The sequence below is a fragment of the Scleropages formosus genome, chromosome 12 (assembly GCF_900964775.1).
Source record: "Scleropages formosus chromosome 12, fSclFor1.1, whole genome shotgun sequence".
NCBI classification, from domain to species: domain Eukaryota; kingdom Metazoa; phylum Chordata; class Actinopteri; order Osteoglossiformes; family Osteoglossidae; genus Scleropages; species Scleropages formosus.
The window spans coordinates 14295632-14309410 of NC_041817.1; positions in this window are offsets into that span (position 1 = coordinate 14295632).

Below are 13779 nucleotides of genomic sequence, written 5' to 3' on the forward strand. Positions count from 1 at the left end.
TCACTCACTTAATATCATTAACCACTTGTCCAAGTCAGGGTACTGGTGGTCCAGAACATATCTCAGAAACACAGGGCACAAGGCTAAGAAAGGCATACCCCTGAATGAATGTCTGCCCATCACAGGGTAGCCAGACACATGCTTAGTACATAATAATAATAAATTATAGTAAATTAATAAATTGGCTCTGTCAGTAAAGAGATATATACACACACACACAACATCTACAACCGCTTGTCCCAGGTGGGGTTGTCGTGAGCCAGGGGCTGGCGGGGGGCTGGAACACCGAGGGCGGGACACCGGTCCACCGGTCCACCACAGGGCACCCCAGGTGGGGCTCAGGCCCCAGACCTACCACACAGTGGGCACTGGCCAAGTCTGCTGCGCCACCACACCCCCCCAAAGAAATACACTTTTGTTAATTAAATCAATAAAATAAATACAATATAGTAAAAGGGATTAGCCATTGCTTATCTGGTTATCTTGTTCCAGACAACTTATTATGTCAACTTTGCTTACTCAGCTATTTACAAGTATTTACTTATTTATACAGCAGGAAAATTACTATTTCGGCAATTCTGTACCATGATCAAGGGTACTGTAGAAACATCAGCAATTCAGACTTGTATTCTTTCAGTGAATGGTAACTGGCATTACATCTGCTACTAGATTGCTAGAAATAAGACAACCCAGACACAAAGTAACACTATCCAAATAAGAAATGAATAAGGCCAATCAGTGCAGATCTCAAAATTCAATGAAAAGTAAAGGTCTTTAAGGTTAGTTACATTCTCTAAACTTCCTTTACTGTTTGTCTGGATGATTTGACACTTACATAGCTAAGAAATTGTTAATTTGGGACATCAAAATTAGAAAGAAGCAAACTTGGTATATACTTATATAACTTGTTGCCATTTTAGTGGATATTTACTCTAGCAACCTAGTTACACAACAGGAGAACAGCAGGAACTTACTATAGGATGTTTTTTCACTGGATGTGGAGTTCATGAACACTAACAGCCTTTGGTGACAAAGATGACAACAAATCTGTAAGTATAAGTGGATATGTACCTAGTACAGTTTCTAGTGAGGAAAGATGTGTAGCAGGTATATGTTTTAATGTCAAGGTGGATGTGTACCCAGTATACCCTTTCAGCGGGGAAACCCACCCGAAAGTGGACTGCTGGCTCAATGGGAAGGTAATGGTGTGTAGTAAAGAGGATGACGACTAAAGATGGGGGAAAAAAACTATGCAGTTTCTATAAAAATAGAAAAATGTGTTCACAAAATTTGGAAGTTATATCCACCATTAAATTAAGTACCAAATAAGTTCACAGAAGTAGTACTAAAAAACAATCATGCAAGAAGGTTTGTAATAACACTATCCTCTTTGCTGCCTTGTTGATTTAATGGAAATATAGAGTATTTACATAAGCAAAGGAATAAATTAGGGACCACTAACAAGGGTAGCTGGTAGCATAGGGGTTAGAGCTGCTGCCCTTTGATTTCCCAGGTCATAGGTTCAATTTCTACCTTTGCCTGTACTGCCCTTGAGTGAGGTACTTACCTTAAATTCCTCCAGTAAAAGTTACCTGGTTATGTAAATAGTTCTAAGTGGCTTAACATTATCAGTTATTTTGGAGAAAAGCATGAATGTAAATTAAATGTGCTAGTGTTTATCTCTAATGCAGCTACAAAAATCATCATGTTTTGCTTTCACTCTTCTGTCAGTATGTCTCAAATATTGTCAGGGTTGTGCATATGTCCGTGTGGACACCAGCTTTTCACTGATACTATAGAAAATATAGGGACATAGGCAGATCTGTACATAAAACTGCAGTTTAGATAGTATGGTAATGCAGAAATTGGGTGGCAATGCCGAGAAATCATAGCTTGCAAGAAGGCACTGACACAGTACAGACTGTAGTGGGATGCAGAGAGAGCATCAGTTGTACAGGCACACCTATTGTTCAGGGATATAGGACTACTGCTTATTTGGATATACAGCCAGCACAGGGCCATAGACAGAATACAGCATGACCTCCAGTGTTATTTTCAAATAACAAACCTCAGATTCCTCTGTAAAATATTCTTCAGCATGAACACTCCACAGCATAAATTATATTGTGCCAAAATTCATATTGAATGATTGGTGTACACCACCAAAGACTCTGTGCATCCCCTACTTCATGCTTGAAATGACACGGGCAGTGAAGGGAGGAGAAAGCAGTGAGCTTTGATGTGTGCTGTTGCGTTGCAGTGTTCATCGAAAACCCTCAAGATAAGTGAAATGCAAGCAGATGAACCATGGTAATCTAACAAGCATGGGTAATTAGTGGCTTTCAGACAGGGCTGCAGAGGACCGTGGTCTCCAAAGACATCAAAGGTCTCTATGACCACCATATCACAGAGGGGCTAAAAACAGACAGGGGTAATATGTTTCCTAAGCGAACCTGAACAGGTTACACATTGGTCATTTTTCCAGTCCAGTTGGGATATTACAACTGAAGTTTAAAGCAGTCGTCTTGCTGATTCTGGATCAGTTCACCGATTGATGTAACCTGTTATTTTTATCTTTGACTAAAGTGAGGGGCATGGACGAGGCCCACCTGGGCTGCTCCTCAGCAGAATTGTCCCATTCTTGGGTCAATGTGACCCCAGGCCTCACATCCTACTGCCTGTTTTCTCGCTGCCCAAGCCCTAGAGAGCATGGACATAGAGGCATTTCATGAATCATTTCCAAGTAGCTGATGCAAGACAAAAAACAATCTGTCCTTTTTAGCAACCATTGACTTTGTTTTGTGCCAAAACTTGTATTTTGATGTAACCTGATGACTAAACACAGCTGTTATGTTGTAGTGACTTTTTGCTTACACTATTGTCAAGAGGTTTGGTAAAAGCAGACAAAAAGACTGAATAATTCAACTAAAAATAATCAATGATCATGCAATTGTAAATTTTCTCAGTGCAAATTTCATGGGTTAAAAAGAATGTTTATGACATGCAGCATTTTTTGTTTAGTTACTTGATGGTGTGACATTTTGCACATTTGCATAATTCATTATCCACTGTCCTTGTGGACTGCTTGGTAGGTACTGTAGGTAGGGCCTAAGATTATATCACACATATACAAAAATATCATCATCAGGCAAAACTTTGTGTCTCTGGCACAGGAGTGTGTTTGTATGGGTGAGAGAATGTGTAAAAGCTCTTCTATACAAGGACAAACTAGAGATTCATGCCCAGCACACCCAGCGAAAGGTGTGATTTAAGTGGTAGCAATGCAAAAGTTTTGACAAAACAATATAATAGTGTTCATAAAAGGTCCTCTTTAAAATGTGGCCCTTCCCCCACTAGCATTATTTTCAAATTGGACTTTGTTGACCAAGATACAACACAGGGCCTCCTTTAGCAAAACCATGCTGAAATGAGCCTACAGTTCCAGTCAAATGTGAACTTGCACAGGGACACCTCGAGGGACGTCAGGTTCAACAATTTAACTGCTTGACCATCACAGCCAACTTCAGTTCTCAAGTTTCACTATTTTCAGAGTGTGTTTAGCCTACTTCAGTAACACTAACCATGTCTCCTGAAGGCAAATTAATGGACTGAGGAAGCCAGAATTCAAGACTAGGCTTCATTGTCGCAGTGCTCAGGAGGAGCCACTCTGGAGGCTGGCATCTCTCACTCTCTCTCACCATGCTCTGAGAACCAGAAGGAGCACATTTTAAATCCATTAGCTTTCCTACTGCCAGCTGTATCGTGGCTGAAATCATAAATTGTTTTAGTGGATAAAGTTTCGTCAAAATGATGAGCTCAGCAGAACAGATTCCCGGCAAAGCACATAGTAATTTTGTGCATATATGGTATCCAAGTCTGACGTCCATGCTCTTGCAGAACTTGCAGGAAGTCTCTAGTGAGCGTCATCCTGAACAGGTGTTATGCATATTGGTATAAGACCACTATAAGTCTGGCTTCGACTTGTGCACTGCATGTGCAAACAGCACAATTTTTTAAATCAAATTATTGTACTTTTATGTGTAAAAACTGTGCAAGCCTTAACTGAGAGTATCAAAGGGGCTATGCTCCATACACCGTAACAATGTATAGCATGAGTTTACTGTATGCATACTGGAAAGGTGTAGCAGAGCCCACGCGAATGATGCTGAGCCAGCGATGTAATTATAGTGCGAGAACGCTACATTACACAGTTGCTGAAGACGGCCTACGAGCAGAGAGCAAAGAGAGACACTGTGTTGTTCCACATTTGGTTCAGACGAGCTGTTTGTGCAGAGCTTGTTGACTTTAGAATTCCCCCACTCTCTCTCCCCCTCTCCTTAACCTGCTCCTCTGAGACCCTACCTCTCGTTTCACACAGCTGTGCACAAAGTAAACACATAAGAGGCCCTGTGGTGCAGTGTTGCCATGGTAACGAAAGGAAACACCGATGGCACCTTCCACCTCACGGTCGTGTCTTGGGCATGTGTGGGAGGTGATGGGTCAGGGTTTTCTCAAGGAACGACACATTGCTGGATTGATTTTCTATGAGTATGTGGCCCAATTGGTGCACAAGAGAAGGTCAGAAGGCATCTTCAGCCAAATCATTTAACAGACTTATGCAGGGTAAAGGTGTGGGGGGAGGAGGGTGTTGAGGGAGAGGAACTTATGTAATGACTATCACACAAGGGTCTCTTATATGGTGGGACATTCAGGTTTGTTTTCTGCGTTGCCAGGGGATTGGCTTCTGCGAAATCTGGAAAATCCGTCTCCCGACAAGGTCTCTTTAGTAATAATATTTAGGTACGTCACCAAAATTCCAGGAGGGAAGGAATGTTACCTAATGACAGGTGTCCCACACCTGTGCAGCACACCTGATCTCTGTGATCAGCAGAAGAATAAATATTTTTTTCTCAAGTATAGCTGGTTCAAGACCACAGGTTTACAACCTATTTCAATTGCTCTATTAATCAAATCAGGTTTAGGAATGGAAAAGTCTGAAAGATCTTGTATTTGGCATGGAAGAAATTTTGTGTGGGAGGTGGAATCATAATAAAATAATGCAGAATGTGTCAATGTGAAGTGCCGGCTTTGTTTGACATGCTGGCATGAACTGGGAATTACGCAAAGGCTGTCCTGCACATGAATGTATGTAACACCACCATGAACCTTGAAACCACAAGATTATTACTATTACTATCCAGCTCATTGGAAAGGCAACAGGGTTTAAACTGTGCATGGTAGTATTTGAAAGGATGCAGTGTGATTTCATTTAATGTGTAATAGCATTTTTATTAATTCAACTTAGTCATAATGCCCCACGTCAGACCAGTGTAGAATGCAGTCCTCTTTCACTCACCTCAGTATTGAACCTCAGTATTGCATTGCCGAGGGTCAGCTGATATGTGATAATGCTAAGTGAGCATTTGCATGAAATGAAGGAGGCAGAATGTGATGCCATGAGATGAGCACACTGATCCTTTCAATAAACACTGACATAATGTGATGTAATAGTAACTGGCATACAGCCTACACACAGGGACCAATCAAACCTGTTACCTAGGTCCGATTCTGAGACAAACAAAAATAATTTCCAGAAAGTTGACTCTGTGAATATGCATGTAATTGATGAAGGGAACTAGACTAAAGCAGTGCCAGAGCTGTGGATCACTTTCAGTCTTTTATAATGAGTTGAACATCTCTCCATCCCTTTATGTGGGTGTTAATTTCACTTTAAATAAAAAAAAACAGAGAATGTATAGATGAGCCAGCTAGTGTTTGACCTGATTTATGCTGGCAATATCTTGTTGTGTGCAGCTGTGTATTTGCAGGAACGTTCTCGTCCAAAGAATTTTAAGTGCTTCATCAGTGTCAATCAGTGACCTCAGTTCTCTTTTCAGTAACATATTTTCTTGATCTTTACTCTTGATTCCACTACTGTTATATTTGGAAAATATATATGTATATGCCATTCTCTTGAAACGCATTTGTAGAACAATTTTAAAATTAAATATTGCATCGCATGACATGTCTTTTTGTTAAGGAAATAGCCTTTGGTTGTGCTTTGTGTTTAATGTAACGTAAAGCACAATGAAAATATGACCAAATATTATCCTACAGCAGATTACAAAATAGGCAGAAAGAAATTAATTAATTATGTTTACAATATTATATACAAACAGAAAACCTCCTGTTATTCAAAACATTTATAAATCTCATGCATGTTTGTAATAAAATGAATCACAAGAGCTGCAAACGTTCGTGAGACATATCAGTGAAAATATATCGGGAGCTTTTTGCAAATCAAAAGTCTTTTCACAACGCATCCTTATACAGGAGAGCAGCTGAAATGGTGTCTTTTGGCAAAGATGCTTCCCAGTGAAATTCCACGCTCCCATAAGTTATTAAGGACCTGGACTTTTTGAATTAACTCTGGTTCAAAAATAAACTTATGCCAACATGTGGAACTGTCAACTGAGTGACAGGCCAGCCCAAAGCCCAGGTTCTGGGAAGAGAAAAACAACATTCATATATCATTCCGAGCACCTTCAAAGAGGGTTTGACTGAGAGTATTATGATAATGGCAATATAGACTTCCAGCACACAGCAAAGTGGCTCAGTTATGTGTGACCAAAGAAATGGCTTGCGTGTGCGGAATGTATGCTAGCACAGTGCGTGATTGAAGTTTCAACGGGGCTCTTAAAATAGTTGCTTTACACTCTGGCTGTCCAGGGGTTCATTCGCTCTTGTTCACTCTCTGTCTCCCGAGCTCGGCCCTGTTTCAGAGAGCACTCACACCTTAGTGAGAAAGGGCCGGTCTGCATGCTCCTTCTACATTCCTCGTAGTGCTTTAACAGAGTCCAGTTTGGCTGGGGAACTTCACCCCCAGCACTCCGCATCATAAATAAACACCCACACACGCACACATAACAGAGTTTTACAGCTTTCACAACAGTGTGATGTTATGATGCTGCAATGCGGTAACACATACAGACAGACAGCATGGATAGAAACATCACACTTTTTCACCCGAACCTGGAACTTTAGTCCATGATAGTGAGCCACAGTTCCAGAGAAACTTTGATATGTGCGACAGTTCTTTTTCCATCATATCCCAAACTCTAGGTTGGACTTTCACCTTCTGTAGGCCATGAACTAAAGAAACATAGTGGTGTCAACCACATTGTTAGATACCAAGCCAGCTCCTAGGCAAGGATAGCAGTGTAGCTAGAAACACCATCTATCCCTGTGTATGAAATATGAAAAGTCGATGGAACTGAAGTTCTTAATGCAAGGATTTCTGTGCAGTACAGTGCTTTATACAAATACTGTAAATGTGGAGTTAAAAGATACACCTTAAACACTATTACTGTCATGTCCAAGCCCACACCACCATCTACAGCACCTGACACCAATCAACCACCTGATGACAATCAGAACACTCGGCTTTAAAGGACCCCCCCTCAGCCCCTTCGCACTCGCGGAATCTCACTGAGACAACCGTCCCCCTTTGCACCTGGTTCCCATTCTTTATTCCCCGGCTTCTGACCATTTGCCTCGCTCCCTGACTTCATCTACGGATCTTCGCTCCCACTCTGACCGCCAATCGACGGACTCTTCGCCTGTCCCCGACAACGAGGACTCGCCTGAACCCTCAGTTCCAAATAAACGATCCTGCACTTGGGTCCAGCCTTCCTCACATTCTCTGTTACACGTGACAATTATAGTGCATATTAAGAGCAAGTTAAGATATTGTAACAGGAGGTAGAATGTGTTGTAGTGCTAAGAGCGAAAAATTCCAAATTCCTGCTTCTGCTGTAGTACCCTTAAGCAAGGTACTTACCCTAAATTCCTGCAGTTCAAATTACCTACCTATATAGAAGCACTAATAACTATATACAAACCTAACATTGTAAGTCACCTTGGAGAAAGGCTCTGGAAAAAATAATGACTTGTAACAGCAGCTTAATATTATACATTAGTTGTTAAGAGGTTAATGATCTGTGTATTTCTATACACTGTGTGATAAGCCTAACAAGTTGTTAAACACACCTTCTGCTCATTAAGACCCATTAACACATCCCGCATCCTGCACACATATGAATTCCAAATAAATTTTTTTTTAATTAATTTATGTTGCTCTTTAATGTACATGAAAGCCATCTCATGGGAACTGGATTCAAGATAGGCGTGATTCGCAGTTCGAGGCCCTGGTGTCTAAAGCAAGATAACTGACCCAAGTTCCATTCCAATAAGCTGAGGCCTGAGACAAAGCTCTAGCGAAGGGCTTCTTCAAGACAAGATATTCTGAGTCATCACTTCACCCCCATGGTTGTAATGTTTCTTTCGTGCTACCAAGAAACTGACAAGAAAATACTCATTGTGGAAGCGCACAAGCATTTTCGCATCAACGCAGAAGCAGAATGTGTTAAATGCCTTAAGGGAAATCACCTCTAACAAAAAAAGGGTTGCATGTGTTTCGGGAGGCTGGTCCCCGATGCGATCCCTGGTCCTTTTTCCATCCCACCTTGTCAGTAGGAAGGGTAACAGCTGCCTGTAACATTCTCACTGCATTCTTTCAGGAACATTTAGTGCTAAGTTGGAAGCTGTGTGAGTGAAGCTCTGGGGACAGAGAGCAGGTCAGACATAGCAACACCTTAGGTTCTTATCAAGGTCGTCATGCACCAGATAATTTTGGAGGGGCAAAGTGACTTCTTTGCCTCTTACACATGCTCACTACATTCTTGTGACGTTAGTGGCAGCATGACTGTAGGAGTCCATAAGCGAGGGAAGCTCTGGTGAAGCTGAGATAAAGAGGTCAAGGGTCAGAGGGCACTTGATGAGGATAAGCAGGGGTCACTTCAGCACTGCTTGAAACGGTGCCTGTTCAGTGTGAAGAAACATATCCCCTAACACATACCAGTTATCCCCTCCCTTCTGTCCTCTTACTGGGCCCTGGACCCTGGGAAACACCACCTTACCATGGTAACTAGCTTTCAAAATACTGGACAAGTGGCTTTTCTTTCTACCTAATTTCCTGGGGTAAGATCACTGAATTTCAGAACTACAAGTTTATCAACCTGTCTCCGACACTGAGTGACATGTGGCAACCCCAGAAAGAGGACAAGCCATAGAAAGCAAAGGAGGAAAGGAAGATAAAAGAAAATACACGTTCTCGGCAGGTGCAGGGGAAAGAGGCCGAAGGCAGGAGGATGTTATGGTACGTGATAAAGCATCAGGAGGAATTTCGGTGGGTGAGCACAGCAAAGATCACAGCTACTGCTTCAGATAGTAACTGGAGCAAACAAAAGACCCATAGAGAGTGGAGTCCAGGCCAGGTAGTGGTTCAGGTAAAAAGGGAGTTGAAAGGAAGGAACGAAGAAAAGAGTTCAGAGCCCAGAGATACAGAGGAAAACTGATCAAAGAGCAAGGGAGCAGGTTCTCAGGGTCAGCATTCCCTCCGCAAACCGCAGCTCACATATACACTCACACACTCATACTTTTTACCCAACACGTACCCACTCACAAGCATTTGTTTCTGTAACACTAAGCTGATTCTAACTTTGTCACAGTCCATGTTTCCTAGATCAACATCATCAAAAGTCAAAAATAGTGTATTTTTACAAAACAATTGTAACAGTTTTTTTAAAAAAAAACAAGGACTAATTTTTTCATTGTATGAACACCCAGCAAGGTTTGTTTTTCAGAGTTTATAGTACTATGCTTGTGAGTACATTTTCCTCAGCAGAAACCCCAAAAGGGTGCAATACACACACACCAAATTCACACACTCATACACATATAGCTACATACACTAATGCTAATGCTTGAACATAGTCCCATGAGAATCTGGGGTGGTAAAAAATATATACATACGGTTGAGCATCTCCTCACAGTAAAGATAGTATATTTATGTCTAACAGAGTTTTCTACATGTGCATAAACACATTTCTATTTGTCTGTGTGTATATGCCTGCATTTGGAGCAGGATGGCTCACTGGAAGTCTTTCCCTGAGAACCAGAATGGTTCAGGATGCTTTGAAGGGTTCTGTTGAATAACAGTTAATATAATCAAAGTATATGTGACAGTTAATGATATTAAGAGCCATAAATTGAGTGTTAATGTAAAAAGTTTGCAGCGGCATATTTTGGTTACAATAACATGAGAGCAGTAATGTGTTCTGGCATTAAGCACATATTTTTATCCTTGCAGTTTCTCGGACCTGGTTGGCAGGCAGAAAGACAGACAGATGCCGACATAGGGTCCATTGACAGAGGAGATTATTGTGCGTTCGGCAGACACAGAGTCGACGACAGCCTCTGTCACCTTCACAGGAGATCAAGCGCTCACTGGCGTTAAGAGCAGAAGAAAGATCCGCCAGCTCTTTGTTCTGCTTATTATTGCTCGATCACTACCTTCCCTTCAATCCATAGTCTTAAGGGTTTCAGAATCAGAAATTTAGTTCTAACAAAAGGCTTATTGTTAAAGATGAGGGTTTTTTATGAGTTTTGTTTTAAGTATGGTACCCTTCTCCTGTGCACAGCAAGGCCTACAGATAAGACTCAAGCAGGCCTTCTCTCTGCTTCATTCTATTAAACCTGGGGAGAAAAGAAGAAAAAAACAAAAGACAAAACAAATTTTTAGGAAGAACAGAAAACCAGTGATATGATAGAGAGCAATGACAAACATAAGAGGCTTTGGGTATGGTTGCATGTGTGTGCACGCACGTGTGTGTATGTGTGTGTTTTGGCTTTTTAAAGAGGAGTTCAGATCCTGGAAGATGATCTTCATAACTTGCACTGCACAGGGCCATTGCAGTAAATGAAAACTAGCTGTTTAGTGAACAGCCTCATTACTGGTTGAATTCCAAGCAGCATGATGTACTGTACGATTCTGTAACACCTCAGAACCTCCTAATCTCAGCAGGATTATCTGGTGATTCTCGGGATGCAACTGCTCAGTGCACGAGCAGAGTAGCAAGTCGCACGGGGCAAAGGGCTTTCTGGGACAGCGACACGCAAGAACGCTCCCTCCTTGGCAGGGCTCACTTCCTGCATCTCGTCTGCCAGGGATGTGCTGGTAATGGGACCTCAGAGTGCAACAGCTGGACGAAGGCCATTGAGCTTGCAGGTCCAACGTGAAGGAAGACGCCTCTAAAATCCCTGGATTCGGTGATTCAAATCTACGATGGCAAGAAAGGCTTTATTGTTGGGCCACGTTTCATAATCCCTTCTACAAACCACAAATAATGATCAAACAGTGGAAATGATTACAGAAATCATCCAAAAATAGAAATGACTCAACCCTTCCATTCCACTTCCCTGCACTAAACACTGCAGTTTCTGTCCAAAAATTAATTAATCTACACCCTTAATTCGACTGTCTCGTAATCTAATGATCGTATCCAAGGCCCACGGTGCATAAAAGAGGTCTCATTAAAACTTGTTGTGGGCCCTGTTGACAATGTTCAATGCCGTGCGCAGCAATGCTTTGTCTTGCAGACAACACTGCAGGGAAAAGCCGACGTGCAGAATTCCCGAAGGCGAGAACACACACGCAAATAGCAACCCCATTGGTCTGCATTTGCACAGGCCAATTTTCCCATCCACCTTCAGCACCTGACTGCCTAATGAGTGTCCTGGTGGTCCTAGGGAGCACAGGGAACAAGGCACACCAAGCAAGGGACCTTAGTGCATCACAGATACACACAAGTACGTTGTGCGATTACAGGTCTCAGTACAAAGGCCTATGGATCTCAGATGGAAAGACGATCAGCTCTCAAACTGGAAAAACAGAGCGTTGCTGTTAAAGTGTTTCAGTTTGTTATCAGATGCATAACTAGCAATCAGACTGCGTAACTTAATATATTGCTCCTTTGCTGCAGCCTATAGATTATATCACTTCCTTTACCACGATGAACTGATCCCAAGGCCCATAGAGATGTAGGCGGTGTGAAGAGCTGGTGATGGGGAACGAAAGGGCCAGAACTGCCAATAGGAGAGAACGAAGGGGGCCAGCTGGGCCACTGGGGCCTGAAGCCAGAGTCCCAGGCAGCCAGAGCAAGTCCAGGTTAGTGGCTCGGGCATGGAGCATGGTGAGGAGCAGGCGCCAGGAGAAACAGGGCAAGAGCACAGCCAAGAACTGGAGGTGGGGCCTGGCCAACAAACCCCGAGCTGCTGAAAAATTCACCTGCACTCCGAAGTTAACATATACAACTCTTATAGATGCACAGAGATGCACGCATGCACACACGCACACACACACACATTCGTTCACAGAGCACACTCAGTTTCCTTGAGGATATATGCAGCAGGTGGAAAAAAAGATATTTTAACATTTTCCAGGTGTGCCTTTTCTTTCTTTTTCTTGGCATGTTCTTTTTCCATCTTGGCCTTCTGTTGTTTGTGTCTCTTTGGGTAAACGTTTTCATAGCATTGCTGGCTATGCAAACAGAAAGCAGGCGTGAGTTGTCACCTAAAATAATCCCCATAGTGTCCCTACACACAGACATAAATATTTTACTCCAAGACAAATACACACTAAGACTGTTTTAACAGTTTACAGTTTTCACCTTGATACATATCAATGCATTCAGTTTGATTTTCAAATAATGAAAAAGAAAAAATCTGAACATTTAGCCAAAGTTTAAATCAGTCTTTTAGGACAACAACAAATTAAAATTTCTATTCCATCTGACATTCATTTTCAAATAAATACAAGCAGGGGTAGCAAGGTGTAGGGAGAGCTGGGAAGTCGAGAAGATGACAAAGACTGAAAGCAGGTCTGTGAGAGGAGAAATAGAGTAATGAGGTGTTAAGAGAGAAAAAGTGAAAATTAGAACTGTTGGTGGTTTCAGAAGGAGAACAACATCAGGAATGCAATGATGAGAGAGCCATAGATAACAGAGGGCAGGAAGGTTCAAAAATGGACAGAGACATACACAGTTCAAAGCCTCCCCATCTGCATCCACCACCACACATATTATCCATACAAGGTGGAACCAGTGGTATTACTAATTTTACCCATCAGGATGTCTAATTACCCAATTTGTCTGGAGGAGTGAGGTACCTCACTTTGGTGAGCTGGACACCCCTCCCTTCTAGTATGTTCTAGTAGGTTCCACAGACACGGTTTGAAAAGAGAAGGGACACTGACAGCCTGTCAGGGCTGTGACAGATTCCTCATTTACCAGCCGCCAACAAGCGCTCCTTGAAATGCCTGTCACACTTCAGATGTTAATGTGGACAGTTTACTGGCCATTTCATCTTGTTTCAGCCTGCCTTGCCAACATATACACACATCGTGCCGTAGAAGCTTTCATTAAGGGAACGGATCAGAAAGTACAGCAAAATCTCTGGTAGGGGAATTGAGCAGCAGATTCTTTCCAACAAAAGAATAAAAGGGACAAAGCAGTGTTACTAATCACTAAATAGCATTGCTAATTACTCAGTATCACGTATGTTATTTACAGCAAACTCAGGAAATCTTAAAGGTCATACAGTATATTGGGGGAAAGGCTGCACTGAAGAATGAATGTAAATTATTCAAAAGACTGTACTGTCATGGTGGAACCCAGGGATCCAGCTGACAGACTCAGATGCAGTAGCGTGATTAACCAGTGGGGCAAGCAAGGGAATCGTCAGGTATGGGCACAGGTCAGTCAATACGCAAACATCATTCAGAGGGGCAAGCAGAAGTCTGACCTGAGAAGACAAGAGCAAAGGGTCAAGGAGCTGAACAGAATTAGAACACACAGGTGAAGAACTCAAGCGAGGCATTGC